Source organism: Lactuca virosa, chromosome 8 (genome assembly GCF_052849685.1).
Source record: "Lactuca virosa cultivar CGN04683 chromosome 8, Lactuca_virosa_CGN04683_v6, whole genome shotgun sequence".
Lineage (NCBI taxonomy): Eukaryota > Viridiplantae > Streptophyta > Magnoliopsida > Asterales > Asteraceae > Lactuca > Lactuca virosa.
Genome location: NC_136433.1, coordinates 264,284,672 through 264,298,801, shown reverse-complemented (window position 1 = coordinate 264,298,801; position 14,130 = coordinate 264,284,672). Strand labels below are relative to the sequence as shown.

Sequence of the window (14,130 nt, the reverse complement as noted above, 5' to 3'; positions counted from 1 at the left end):
AGATGATGGAGAAATTGCCAGGTATGAAATTGACAGAAAGAACAAAGAAGCTTAGGCAAGCTTGCTTCAAAGCTATTTATAAGAAGAGAGGACTTAACAATCCTTAGCCATTTTGTTATAATTAGTGGATTTTAATCTACATTGTATGTGTTTTTCTCTTGATAGTTTGATACCCTTTTTAGTTTCATTTTATGTATTTGTCTATTGATTTTTAATGCAGAAAATTTTGTATAATTTGGGTATTATAGTTTGTATTATGTATTTAGCCATATTCTAGATTGCCGACACGACTACGCCGACGACTCTATACCAGAGGTCTATATAAATAGACTTATGAATTTAGTAGGAATAACTTGATTATAATCTTGTGATTTGTTCCATGTCTGATCCACCCCTAAGATTCACTTGACATGCCCCCAGTTATGTGTAATTAAAATTTTATTAGACTTTTGATCCTAATGAGTCTACCCTAAGTCCACAACCAAACAAGGAACAGGTTCTAAGGCGGACTCACCATTTCTAGGTCAATCATTTCTTAATTACACATAACTTCGAGGTACACCTAAAGAATCTTAGAGTTACCAGTTGTAAATTGTTTGTAATACCAAGTAGTGAGATTCAATGAAATAAAATGCATGCCTATTTCATTGATAAACCTTTTAGTAAATATCCTTACCATTTATATACACATGTATAATTTCGCACTTTAGTGAACTATTCTTGGTGTTTCTGTTAACGTCTTGGAGACGGAGTTATGGTAGTGGGTAGAAGTAGGTTTTGTACGGGCGTTAAAATTTACACATCATGTTGCTCGTGCGAGAATAGGGGTAGAAGAGATAATTAATAGACGCCTAATCCTATAATTACTTATAGGGGTGATCCTTATTAGTTACGTCTATAATCACGTAGTGCATATCAGTTATACATAATTTGAGATAGAATAGACTTTCGAATAAATGACTCTACTCTAAGTCCACAACCAAACAAGGAACAGGAAGTAGAGCAATAGTCATAGATTCTGAGTCTATAATATCTTTAATTATGTATAACCTTGGCGTATGCACTCAGTTATCATAGGCCTACTAATAGAGGTCTTTAGTTTTCACATAAGTTGGTTATAGTATCACCAAATACTCCTATAGTATTTTTAGCTGTTTAGATTCGATTCTTAAAGTATTCCGTGTAGGGTGTAGTTAGGTTGTTAGATTTGTTGCCCATTATGACTATCCCCCAGTATATGCAAGTCACTCCTCGGACAGATATATTTGATCAGGCTATATCCTTCCCAGACTTGATTTACATATACCAAGGCATACCCATAATGTACAACTCCTCTTCTTTTACTTTATGTTCTTCTAGTTATGACACTATATGAGCATGTATGCATGTATTTATACTTTTAATAAGAAACCATTCACTTTCTAAAAGTATAGTCATTTGAAAATGTTCAATCAGAGACTTTTAGTCCCAAAGGTGTTTATAGTTTGTATATCTTATGTGGTTCGATATACTGAGTTCACTATAAACATTGCTCTGATACCAATCTGTCACACCCCCAAACCAAGGATGGCGGAAACGTCCGGGGGTGGAGGACTTCATGTATAGTATCATAACAACAATTTCAATAGTGATCAAAGTAAACATAACCAACATAAATATAATTGAAAAAGTTACATCATTGTATGAATTACATGTTTATGAATCAATTACATTATGTTGATAAAATATGAAATGTTTGACGCCTTAACGTCCCATCCTCAAAAGCACTTGTTTACCTGTTTAGTGATTTCCTGAGAATACAAGTAGTTTTGAAAGAGTGTCAACAATTAAGTTGGTGAGTGCATAAGCTTTTGTATGTAGTTATGAAACCTTTTCTTGTAAAAGTAGTGTTCGTTCCAGAAAATCCAATATTTTCCTTAATGTGTAAATGTAGTCTTAAAACCCAAAGACCGAAATGTACAAGTAATTTGTCATATTTATAGTAAAACAATGCAAGTTTAAATCGACATAAACTCGTTTGATTTTAGTGAAATCCCCGTAAATTCTATGTTTGTTTATATTTAATGTGAGTTTATGAAAGCCTTTTCTTGTAAAAGTAGTGTTCGTTCCAGAAAATCCAATATTTTCCTTAATGTGTAAATGTAGTCTTAAAACCCAAAGACCGAAATGTACAAGTAGTGTTCGTTCCTTATAGTAAAACAATGCAAGTTTAAATCGACATAAACTCGTTTGATTTTAGTGAAATCCCCGTAAATTCTATGTTTGTTAATATTTAATGTGAGTTTATGAAAGCCTTTTCTTGTAAAAGTAGTGTTCGTTCCAGAAAATCCAATATTTTCCTTAATGTGTAAATGTAGTCTTAAAACCCAAAGACCGAAATGTACAAGTAGTGTTCGTTCCTTATAGTAAAACAATGCAAGTTTAAATCGACATAAACTCGTTTGATTTTAGTGAAATTCCCGTAAATTCTATGTTTGTTAATACCACATGTGAGTTATTATAACCATGATATGACCTAGTTGGCCTGAAATGACGTTCTTCAGGCGTCGGAAATGTTATGACATTTGTCACCCCAGACCTATCGGTCTAACTGTTGCATGCAGTTTAGGTGTGGGTTTGTCAAACCCAATATAGATCTATACACAAGTATCACGCTCTCCCTCGAGGAGACTCTGGTTATAATACAGGACTTATTTGTAAATTGAATCGAATGTCTCACAGAAGTCATTAACGAATTTACGTGTAGTGTAATGAAAACTTGGTACCGTATGGCCGTACCTTGCTTAATGAAAATCTTCTTTGTATAAATGTACCCTTTTTAAATGTATGTGTTATGTAATGTATCATAAACTATACCTATTATAGTTTATCAACCAAGGGTAGTGCGTAGTAATGTATGCAAACTATATTCAAAATAGTTTATTAAATGTTTGAATATATCGGTTGTACTTTGATTATAATCACTTGTTATTCTTTATATTCAATATGTCCAAATCCATTTGTAAACTGATGTGTGTCTATATATTAAGACAAAATGACATATATTGCAATAACATATAATCACATAAAGATATACACCTTGCTCAACATGTTACAAGGTGAAATGAAATTGACAGCAGCTTTTTGTTGAATACAGTTTCTGTTGCTGTTCTTAGAAAATTTATAGAAAAATCATCAAAGCTCCAAATCCAAATCCGCAAATTCTGAGAGTTTGGAATATGAGTCTAGTTTGTTCGTAAATTTTATCATGATTTTTAGTGATCTCTAACATAGGTGAAAATGTTCATAATCACAGACTGGTCCGGGTTTGCCTCTGAAATGATAGGCAGTTTTGTAAAAATCACCATCAATTGTAGAAAAATCATATGGAGATGTGCAAGTAGTCATTTTAAAGCTACGAGTTTGAAATACTTGCACCTGGAACAGTTTTGAAAACTAAAATATTTAAGTTGACCAAAACAGTCCGTGATCGAAGTCCATCGTTTCTGATGTAATCTGTTAGAAAAAGTTTAATTGTGTTCTTGATGATTTTACTTGTATTCCCCCCTTAAAACTTAAGAAGAACATGTAAATGTAGGGGTATGAACTCACCCTATGTGGTTTCATTAGATGAAAGTAAGAGAGAGGAAGTGTTCAACCCAAGAACACTAAGAAGATGTCTTGATGATTCGAGAATCTAACACCGAATAAGATGGAATTTGTGTAAGATATCAATGATTTGAGTAGAATGGAGTGTAATAATTATATGAATGATGAAGATACTTACTAATTGAAGAAAGAAATCCCTGGAGAAAGCCTTGAAGTTCTTGAAGTTGAGAGAAAAGATGAGAGAATTTTGGAGAGTGTTCTTTGGTTGCTAAGTGTAGAATGAAAGAAGTTAATGAGAATGAGGAGAGATGACCAATTCTCCAGCTCTTAGAACGTGAGAAGAGCTGGAGATTGGGTGTAAAGGTCCACTAAGGTGACAAGGGTAGTGGGAAAGAGTGGCTGATCATAGAGTGAGGTGGTGGTGGTTTGCTTTTGTCATAAAATAAGGAAAAGCAAATATTCCCTCAATAATTAGTTCAACCACTAATTCTTTTAATATATTTTTATAAAAACCCTGGGGATTTATATATTTTGGGGCCTTAGTTTATAAAATAAAGTTTTGGGTGAAAATCCCACGTTAAAATAATGAAAAACGGAGTTAAAACGAAGTCGTAGTCGAAAACCGGGAAAAACAAGCTATCTGCGAGACCTCTTGCATGGGGCCGAAGGTGCGAGGTTTCGTACCAGCAGGCTCGCATGCGAGACTTCTGTCTCGGTAGTTTCGGCTTCGGTCTGTCATGTTGGCTTCGGCTTCGGTCTCGCATGCTGAGAGGCTTCGGTCTCGCATGCTGAGAAGCTTCTAATAGGAGGGTTTTGGGTTCCTTAGGGCTATTTCACCCGTTTTTACCCCGTTTCAAGCGGTTTTTGACCCGGTTAAGAGTCGAGATGACCCAAATGATTACAAAAAGTTAAAGTAACTTTTGAGAGAGATTTGGGAGAGATTTTAATAGAGAGAGATTGAGTGAAAGAGATTGAGAGAGGTTTCGTTTGTGATCTTTTTGAGTGTCCGGCTTCGCAACGCAAGGTCCATAAACCCCCTTTAAGCCATGATTTAGTGTCCTACACAATCCCGATGATTGTGCAATAGTGTTTTATCGCTTTGGTTCGTTGTTTAGCACTGTTAAGGCTAAGGAAAATCAAACACATGAACTTTCCAAATGATGATTTCTCATTAAAATAACGAATTGTATAGTGATTACATAACGTAAACCCTAACATACAAGGGTTATTGGAGTTGGCCGGTTTGACTTGTTGACTTTGTTTGACTTTGACTTGACCGAAATTTGACGGTTGTCACAGTTCATTAAAAGTTGAAAGAGATTTTGAGATATATATATATATATATATATATATATATATATATATATATATATATATATATATATATATATATATATATAGCGAGAGAGATTGAGGGAGACTTTGTTTGTGGCTTTTGTTAGTGTTTAGCCTCCTAATGCAAGGTTTGTAAACCCCATTAAGCCTCGTTATGAGTGTTATACACCCCCAGAGGGTATGTGATAATGTCTTATCGAGTAGTTCCTTCATTTACTCTGATTAGGGTTTAGATTTTCTGAACACGTGAAAACTCTAAGTGATACTTTGCATTAGGATGGTGTGTTGTACAATAGTAAACATAATGTAAACCCTAATATACAAGGGTTAATTGAGTTGACCGGTTTGACTTGTTGACTTTATTTAACTTTGACTTGACCAGAAAGTGACGGTTGTCATAGTGAAAGATGGCCATCATGCACCTTTGGAAAGTAGCTGGTGCATTGCATAACCTAAAAGGCATGCGTCTATATGCGAATGTTCCACTCGGGCATGTAAAAGTGGTCTTCTCTTGGTCTTGTGGGTCGATTAGAATTTGAAAATACCCCGAAAAGCCATCGAGAAAACAATAAAATTGATGACCGGAAAGCCTTTCTAGCATTTGATCAATAAATGGCAACGGGAAGTGATCCTTGCAAGTAGCATCATTTAGTTTTCTGTAGTCGATGCAAACGCGCCACCCGGTTACTGTTCTAGTTGGAATTAACTCGTTGTCCTCAGTGGTAACCACCGTCATTCCTCCCTTCTTCGGTACTACTTGCACCGGACTTACCCATGGTCTATCGGAGATTGAGTAAATGATCCCAACATCTAATAGTTTAACCACCTCCTTTTTCACAACTTCTTGCATGTTTGGGTTAAGTCTTCTTTGGCGTTGAACTACGTGTTTAGCTCCATCTTCTAAGTTAATCTTGTGAGAACAATAAGCTAGACTAATCCCCTTGATGTCGGTTATCTTCCATGCTATGGCTCCTTGCCTTTTCTTTAGTACTCCCACAAGGCTTTCTTTTTCATGTTTGGCTAGATCAGCAGCTATAATTACTGGTTTTTGTTGGCCATCTTCAAGAAATGCATACTCCAAGTGATCCGGTAGAATTTTTAGTTCAGATTTTGAGTTCTGAATGTTGAACACGTCGAGTACAGTGAGGGGACTCGTCGAGTCCCGGCCTAAATTCGCGACTAATCGGGTTTTTTTGAATGGACTCGTCGAGGTGATAGATGCTACTCGGCGAGTCGGGCTTTCTGCACTTCTGATTAGATCATTATATTCAGCTTCCTCGGGAAGTCTCTCTATCTCCATCAGGTCTCTTTCAGCATCAAATTCTTCTTCAAAGGTGACGGTGGAATTGTTTGGCTCGTCTTCTTTCCATTCCTCCATTAACTCTTCCAATATATCAACCGAGAATGTCGTGTCATCACTATTCCTTGCATGCTTCATAACTTGATCAAATCCAAACATAACTGATTCATCTCCCACCCGAAGAGTAAGTTTAGAATCTCGCATGTCAACTATATCACTCGCGGTGTTGAGGAAAGGTCTTCCAAGTATGATCGGGACTTTAGGGTCCGCTTCCATGTCTAGTACTATGAAGTCTGCGGGGAATACAAACTTATCAACTTTTACCAATAGATCTTCGTATATTCCCCTTGGAAATGTGACCGTTTTATTTGCTAAGTGAATTGCCATTCGAATTGGCCTTGGCTCCGGAAGATCTAATTTCTTGAAGAATGAGTATGGCATGAGATTTACACTTAGCCCCGAATCAGCCAATGCGTAAATAGTAGCTAGGTTTCCGAATTGACAAGGTAAGGTTAAGCTTCCTGGGTCACCCTTCTTCTTAGGTAATTTGTTCAACATGGCAGTTGAACAATTTTCATTTAAGACCACTTTCTTCACCTCTTCCATATTCTTTCTATTAGTTAAAAGTTCCTTGAGGAATTTGGCATATTTAGGCATTTGTGCAACCGCCTCGATGAATGGCATATTAATTTGGAGAGCCTTTATGTGTTCCATAAACTTTTGGTAGTCAACATCATTATTTTCTTGTCTAGCTTGAGCTGGAAATGGCAGTGGAGGCTGATATGGCTTAACAGGAGGCTTGTTTTTCTGTTCAGGTGGGGGACTCATCGAGTCCATATCGACGACTCGGCGAGTCGGATCGGGAAGTTGGGATTCTTCAGTTTCCACTTCTTCATCTTGCACCAGCTTAGGATCTTCTTTCTGAATAGGGGCCAGAGGAGTTATAATATTCCCACTCCTAGTTACAACGATGTTTATATGTGCACCTTTTGGGTTACTTTCGGTATTGCTAGGAAGTCCACCCGGTCTTCTCTCGTTCACTTGTTGTGCAAGTTGGTCTAGCTGCTTTTCTATATTGAGAATGGATGCTTGCTGATTCCTAAGCAGAGCTTGTTGATCTTTCATCATAATTTGGTGTTCTCTCAACATATTTTGTTGATCTTTTATCGCAGCATCGATATCGTTATGCCTTTTCTCGGACGCGACTACGAATCTTGTAAGCATATCTTCCAAATCCGATTTCTTTTCTTGCAGCGGTTCCTCTCTTTGATAAAAACCTCTTTCTTTTTGCTTATACTTTTCCTCCTTTGCCTTCTTGTACTCATCATATGGTAGGCATTCTTTCTTGGGTTTTCGCCAATTATCATCATACCTATCACCACTTGAATAGCACACGTGTACTTTCCGGTTCCCGTTCTCGTCAAGGTCACAATCTTTAGTAAGGTGGGGCCCTCTACATTTTTCACATCCCACTCTAATGGCATGGATGGATTGGTCCATCTTAGTCATTCTTCGGTCCATGCTCTCCAATTTTGCCATCATTGCTGCCATGTCATCAGTAATAGAATTCATTGCCCCTCGCGTTAAGTTGTTCCTTGGGTTATGATATTCTCTATAATGCTTAGAGAAATCTTCAATTATAGCCTTTATCACTGGGGGTGCCTTCTTTGTGAGTGGTCCTTGCGAATCAAGGAGCTGCCTAGTTGTCACGTTCACTTCATCATAGAAAATGGAGACTTCTTGTAGACTATTTAGATCGTGGTGTGGGCGGTTCCTTAGTAAGCCTTTGTATCTTTCCCATGCTTCATAAAGTGACTCTCCAGCTTGTTGTTCAAAATTGGCGATGGCTTTCTTCAACTTGGCTATCTTTGAGGGAGGGAAAAATTGGTCTATAAATTCCTATTTCATTTTAGCCCAAGTAGTGATAGATCCTGGAGGGAGTGAGTTCAGCCAATCTTTCACAGCTCCCTTGAATGTGACTGGTAGCATACAAAACAAAACAGTGTCGCGAGCCACATTAGGGACATTGAAGTATTCGGCTATATCGTTGACCTCGTCTAGATGCTTGTATGCGTCTTCATGATCCTTCCCGAAGAATGGGATTTCCTTAAGTTAAGCAAGTATGTGACCCTTAAGTTCAAAGGTGGCAGTTGCGGGAATCGCGGGTTGCACGAGTCCTCGGTCGGTGTCGTCACGCATCCTTTTCTTCCATTCACCCATGGGAACTTCATCGATGTTAGCCATGGTGTTAGCTAGTTGGCCTTCTATGTCGCTTCCTTCTTCAAATTCGCTTTCTTCCTTTTCGGTTTCGTACTCGGTATCCTCCTTCTTCGGGTCTTCGTCCGCCAATGAAGAGACGTTGGATTCTCCCACTTTCTTGCCCTTTTTCTTGCTAAAAACAGATTTGAGATTCTTCAACGGTGAATTCTTCGATGTTGCGGTTTCTCCTACAGTTTTGCCATTGTTTTTCCTTAAAGTTGCTTCCGGGTCTTCAAGTGGTGGAATCAACGGTGTACCTCCTCCTCTGGTCATAAACGTACTGCAATCAAAACAGAAAACACGCGTAAAAAGAACAAAAATGAGCTAAAAACGAAACTGGGAATTCGCCTTGGACTCGTCGACTAGCTTCGAATGCACTCGGCGAGTTCAAGGTTAAGACAGAAAAAAAAATTATCAAAAACAAAAAAAAACAGCAAAACCTAATACTTAATCCTAATAACTAAATTACTAAAGCGGTAACTTTGTGCAAGATAAATCTCACACAAAGGATCGATAACACTAGAAATTAGAATTAATTTTTGAACCGTTCTCCGACAACGGCGCCAAAAACTTGATGTGTATATAAATGCACTAGTTTTAGTCCTACTTTTAAGATATAATTTAGACACACAAAAGCAGTGGACCTGTCAATTGGTGGTATATTTGAATAAGCAGGGTATCGAACACAGGGAACGGTAATTAAACTAATAACTAGAATTAACTAAAACAAGTAATAAACGTAAGGGTTTTCTCTAGTTTTGCAAGACTAGAAACTTACACAACCAACTAATATGCTAATTAAATAACTAACAGCTAAAGCAAGTAAATACCAACTAAATTCAATGATAAGAAGACTTCTATTTAGGTTCGATTCATTTACTCCTATGGTTGATTTTATGGCAAGTGCAATGGATTAATTGTTATTGGCTACCGATTAAAGTGATTAGGTTCACATTCGCTATTACCAATCCTTAGAAAACTAATTAATTTAAGCAGTGATCAAGTGATTAAACTAATGAATTTCCTAGTTTATTTATTCGGGTTAAATAAGACTTGTAATTAGTTAATCAAATTAATAATTCAATTAACCTCTTGTTGATGGTTTATCACACAAGCTCACACATTAATTTACCCATTTTCTAGTTAACCCTAGTTTCACATTCGCTATTCCTAGGCACATAATAATGTTTTCACATAAATCACATGAGATGAGCAATTAAGAGATGTTCATGCAGCTTAATTACTTGCTAATTAACATAAAATAGTTGTGTTGAATGCATAAGGTTATTTAACAAGCTTAATAAAACATAATTCACCAATAAACAATTAATCCAACCATAAATCAATCCGTAGTTGTAAATTTATCTACCCTAAACAGAAGATGAAAATTTTAGCTCATAATCACATCAGATAGTAGCTCACAAACAATGTCTATTAACTCAAACATGGTTCAAATAAAAGATAAAGTAAAGAGTATACTAAATTTTGCCTTTAATATCCTTAAAATTGAAGTATAGGGTTGTCTTCACGAACTCCAAAGCTTCAACAACACCTTAATCGCAGAGTAATTCCCAAGGGTTCCAGAGAAAGGTTTTAATTCGGCAATTTGGCTTCTATTTATAGTCTTCAGAAAACAGGGACTACTCGCCGAGTCCCCTTTAGGAATTCGTATACGGCAAGGACTTCATGTTTTGCTTCGCGAACATTCGTAGGAACTCGTCGAGTAGTCGATGCAACTCGTCGAATCCTTCAAGATTTTGACTCTTTTCTTCTTTTTTCTTCTTTCTCCAATTCTCGAGTTTCCAATCGCATTTCCTGCTTCCTTTTGCTTCCGAGCTCATCTTTTAGACTGAAAATACAATTTAAACATAATTAAGTACCTTTTGTCCATAAATTGCAATAAATTAGCTAGAAAATAATAAAATTCTAATCAAAATATATAGCTAACTATGCACATATCAAAGTACCCCACACTTGACTTTTGCTTGCCCCCAAGCAAAACTGAATTTTAATCATACTAGCATCACATAAAACAATCCCAATCCAACCCAGCCATTATGCCAAGACCGCAACGCATGCATTTGTGTCTAAAATTTTTCCTAAGGACCCCCCTCAATTCTAAATACTAACAATCCTCATAAACACTCGCCCACTTCTTTTGAACAATGCTCATCCGAATCCATCCGCAGAAAACTTCCTAACCTCAAGGTATTTTTGGTTGAGCAACCCAAGCATACATAATCTAGAAATTTGCAACTTTTTGATACCACTATAGAGCTTATTTGGAATTCTTCACTTCTTTGATATTTGATCTTTGATTTCTTTGAATTCACCACCTTGTTGTTTGGTTTTTTGGTATCTTCAACTTTTTGAATTTCTTCAGAACTTTGATCTTTTGATCTTCACTTTGATTGCTCCAAAATTCTTACAACTTTTCTTGTAATTCTCTCTTTTTTCACATTTAACTCAAAACCTACATGCTTAAGCAGGGGCGCTCAACTTCAACCTTTATTGGTTCAAGATATTAGTTTTCCTGGATACATTTCAAGTACACGATGCTAAACATATTGCATCCCTCAAACTAAGCAAGGTTATGTTTTTGTCCCATGAGTTCACTAGAATAAAGGAGGCCACAAATGCACTATAACGTATATAGGCTCAACTAAACATTTGGGTCGTCATGCAATCATCAAACATAATACTAACATGGAATCCTACTTTTACCAAAATTTTCTAAATTATTCCTAGCAATTTTAATACAAAAATTTTCAAATTTTTACCTAAGTTAGGATTCTAAGTAATATAATCAACCCCCTACCCCACACTTAATTTATGTAATGCCCTCATTGCATGTTATGCATGATAAAGAAAATGACAAAGTAGAGATGGAATTGGAACAAACTCCCCTGGGATAGTAGTGGCGAGGTCGACATTTCTTCATGAAAAGCTCCAGCTTCAATTGACTTTAGACATGGGAACAACTCATCCATGCATTGGGTGTCAAATCTCGTGTAGTACAGCTCCAAATATACGGGAAAATAGTCTCGAAAATCTTCAGGAATTAATCTTCAAAGAATATGAGTAAAGCCCGTATCAAATGTGGTTAAATCATAATATTGAGAACGGAATATTGAGTGACTCGTCGAGTCAATATGATAACTCGCTGAGTAATAGCGTATCTGGCAGAAAAGTCGTGAAATTGCACAGGGACTCGTCGAGTCCCGGGTGTGCACTCATCGAGTACAACGCTGAGTGGAAAAAAATCTTCTGCATTGAATCCGTTTCTGAGGTGTTTGGTAATGACAAATTAGTATTCCTCCTTCCTTTTTCTTCAGTAAATAACACTCTTTAACCCTTTTCTCTATTGGACTCGATCTTCATCATCTTCTTCATTTCCCCCCAGCTCCACTACCATCGGCTTGATTCCTCCTTTGATTCACTCTCTCTTCCCAACTTGGAACATAAGGATATCCAAGCCCGAGTCTTGGAGCAATATTCATTTGTTCAAACAAGTAAACAAATGACTCATTGTGGTAATTCATACTCCGTCCAAGATCATCCTAGTACCTCCTCATCTCCACATTGTACCAGTCCATTGGTAGCTCATCATCCATCGGAATGACCGGTGGGTCTTCTCGGACATGTTCCCTTCGCTGCCTCACCCTCCTTCCCGGCTCTTCGGGTACCAACACCTCATCAACATTTGGAATTCCAATGTGCCCCCACCATAATCCTCAATGATTCGTGCCCTCCGAAATAATGTGGTGCTAAAAGGAGGAGCAGGAATCATTGTCAACACCCTTGCCGCCCCTTGTTCCAAAATCCCATACGTCATAGCCAACCTTGTAACAAACATTCCACCATTAATTTTGGAGGTAATCCTCTCCTCAACCGCCCCCTCTGCTAAGTATTTTGCCAAACAATACGGCAAATTGCAAAAAGTATCGGGGGTAATGATGTTCCACATGTAAAAGATATCGAGAGTGGGGACCTTGTCATCGTCCTTTCGCATGTTGATGGTGCTTGCGATAAGATGGTGGATCAAACGATGGATGGGGGAACGGATGTTTCCCTCTTGAGCAGAGGAAGGAATATAGACCCGGTTGGCAATAGTATTCCACCAGTTAGAAGCAACCACCTCCTCGGGCAACTCTTTGTGGTAGTGTCCAAGGAATGACTCAAAATTCTCTGACGTGATTATATGTTGATCGTAGATCAATAGTCTCCATGCAAGCTCCGCTATGCTGCAGTGGCGCAATTCCCCTCCAAGACAAAAGCTAATAATACCCGAATTATAGTAATCATTACCACCTCGGAAGGAGATGGTAGAGAAGAATTCCCAACATATTCTTGGTAGACGGGCTCTTGAATTCTGAATAACCGGCTCCACCCATCACAAATTATCGTCACCCCATTGTTTTCAAAGGACTTGACCAAATACGGGGTCAATTCCTCCTCCAATCCCGATTGGCCAATCCAATGCCAATCTATCTCGTTGGGAACGTAGATCTCCTTGCGCTTAAGTGCTTCTAGCTTGTTCTTGGCACGGGCTAGTAAGGATTTGGAAGTGATTTGTGGGAAGTTTAGCCATGGGATGTCCCCATGACCACCTCCTCTTGAGCTCTGACCAAGCCTCGACATGTTTTCTGCAAAACAAAACCCAAAGCACAACAAACAAAACACAGAAAAATTAAAAATGTAAAAATTCTGGGCATCTGAAACATGGACTAGCCGAGTACAAGAACCGACTCGGCGAGTCGTATGAACTTCGCGAGTCCATTCTGAATCGGACAAAATTATCCATCCAAAGCCATAAATTAGTCCAGGGGTTTGTTTCGGCATGTCTATTAAGCATTAATCCACAAAAAAATTCGTCCTTAACAACCTAATTTGACCAAAATCGAAACCCTAGAAATCCAAGTCAAGTTCAATATCGGGATTTCCACAATTTAGGGTCATGAGTCTTCCAAAGATGGAAACTTTAACTAGATTATAAGTGAAAAATGTTACCTTTTTGGTGAGATTGGAAGAAATCACACGAAATTGGAGATGAGAGCTTGAGAGAGACTTTGCTCGTCGAGCGGCTGGTGGCTGCACTTGTGAATATGTTTTACCAATTAGGGTTAAAACCCCTAATTTACAGAATGTAAAAATGATTTATTTTTTTCGAATTAATATGTGGACTCGCCGAGTAGGGGTACCTACTCGTCGAGCAGATTCGCGAATCCGCGATTTTTCGGAATTTTTCAAATGGACTCGTCGAGTAGAGGAGTGGACTCGACGAGTTTTTCATTCTGTTTGAAAAAATTTTGAGTTCTTAAATTTTATGCCACCATACCCCACACTTGAGCATTGCTTGCCCTCACGCAATTATTTTAATGTCAGAAGAAGATTGATAAAAGAAAATCCTAAAAAAACGAAAATAAAATGAAAAAGAAAGGTAAAAAGAAAGCAAACTCTAAACTCGGGTTGCCTCCCGGAAGCGCTTCTTTTTGAGGAGTCGTTAGCTGGACTCCTTCCCGTTTTACGTTTCAGTGGTTTCTTCCAAATGCATCCCTTCTTAAAGTCCTTCATCTTTTGGGATTCCTTCTTCATATTTCTTCACCCTATGCCCATTAACCTTGAAATGGGTTCCATCTTTTGATATA

The 14,130-nt window shown here is 37.7% G+C and overlaps 1 non-coding gene across 1 annotated transcript; it reads left to right on the top strand.

Moving 5' to 3' along the window:
* The first annotated feature begins 7,976 nt into the window (after positions 1-7,976).
* Positions 7,977-8,083, top strand: LOC145135073 (small nucleolar RNA R71). Its single transcript, XR_013719554.1, has one exon. It is a non-coding gene; the product is annotated as a small nucleolar RNA R71 (small nucleolar RNA).
* Positions 8,084-14,130: the final 6,047 nt, after the last annotated feature.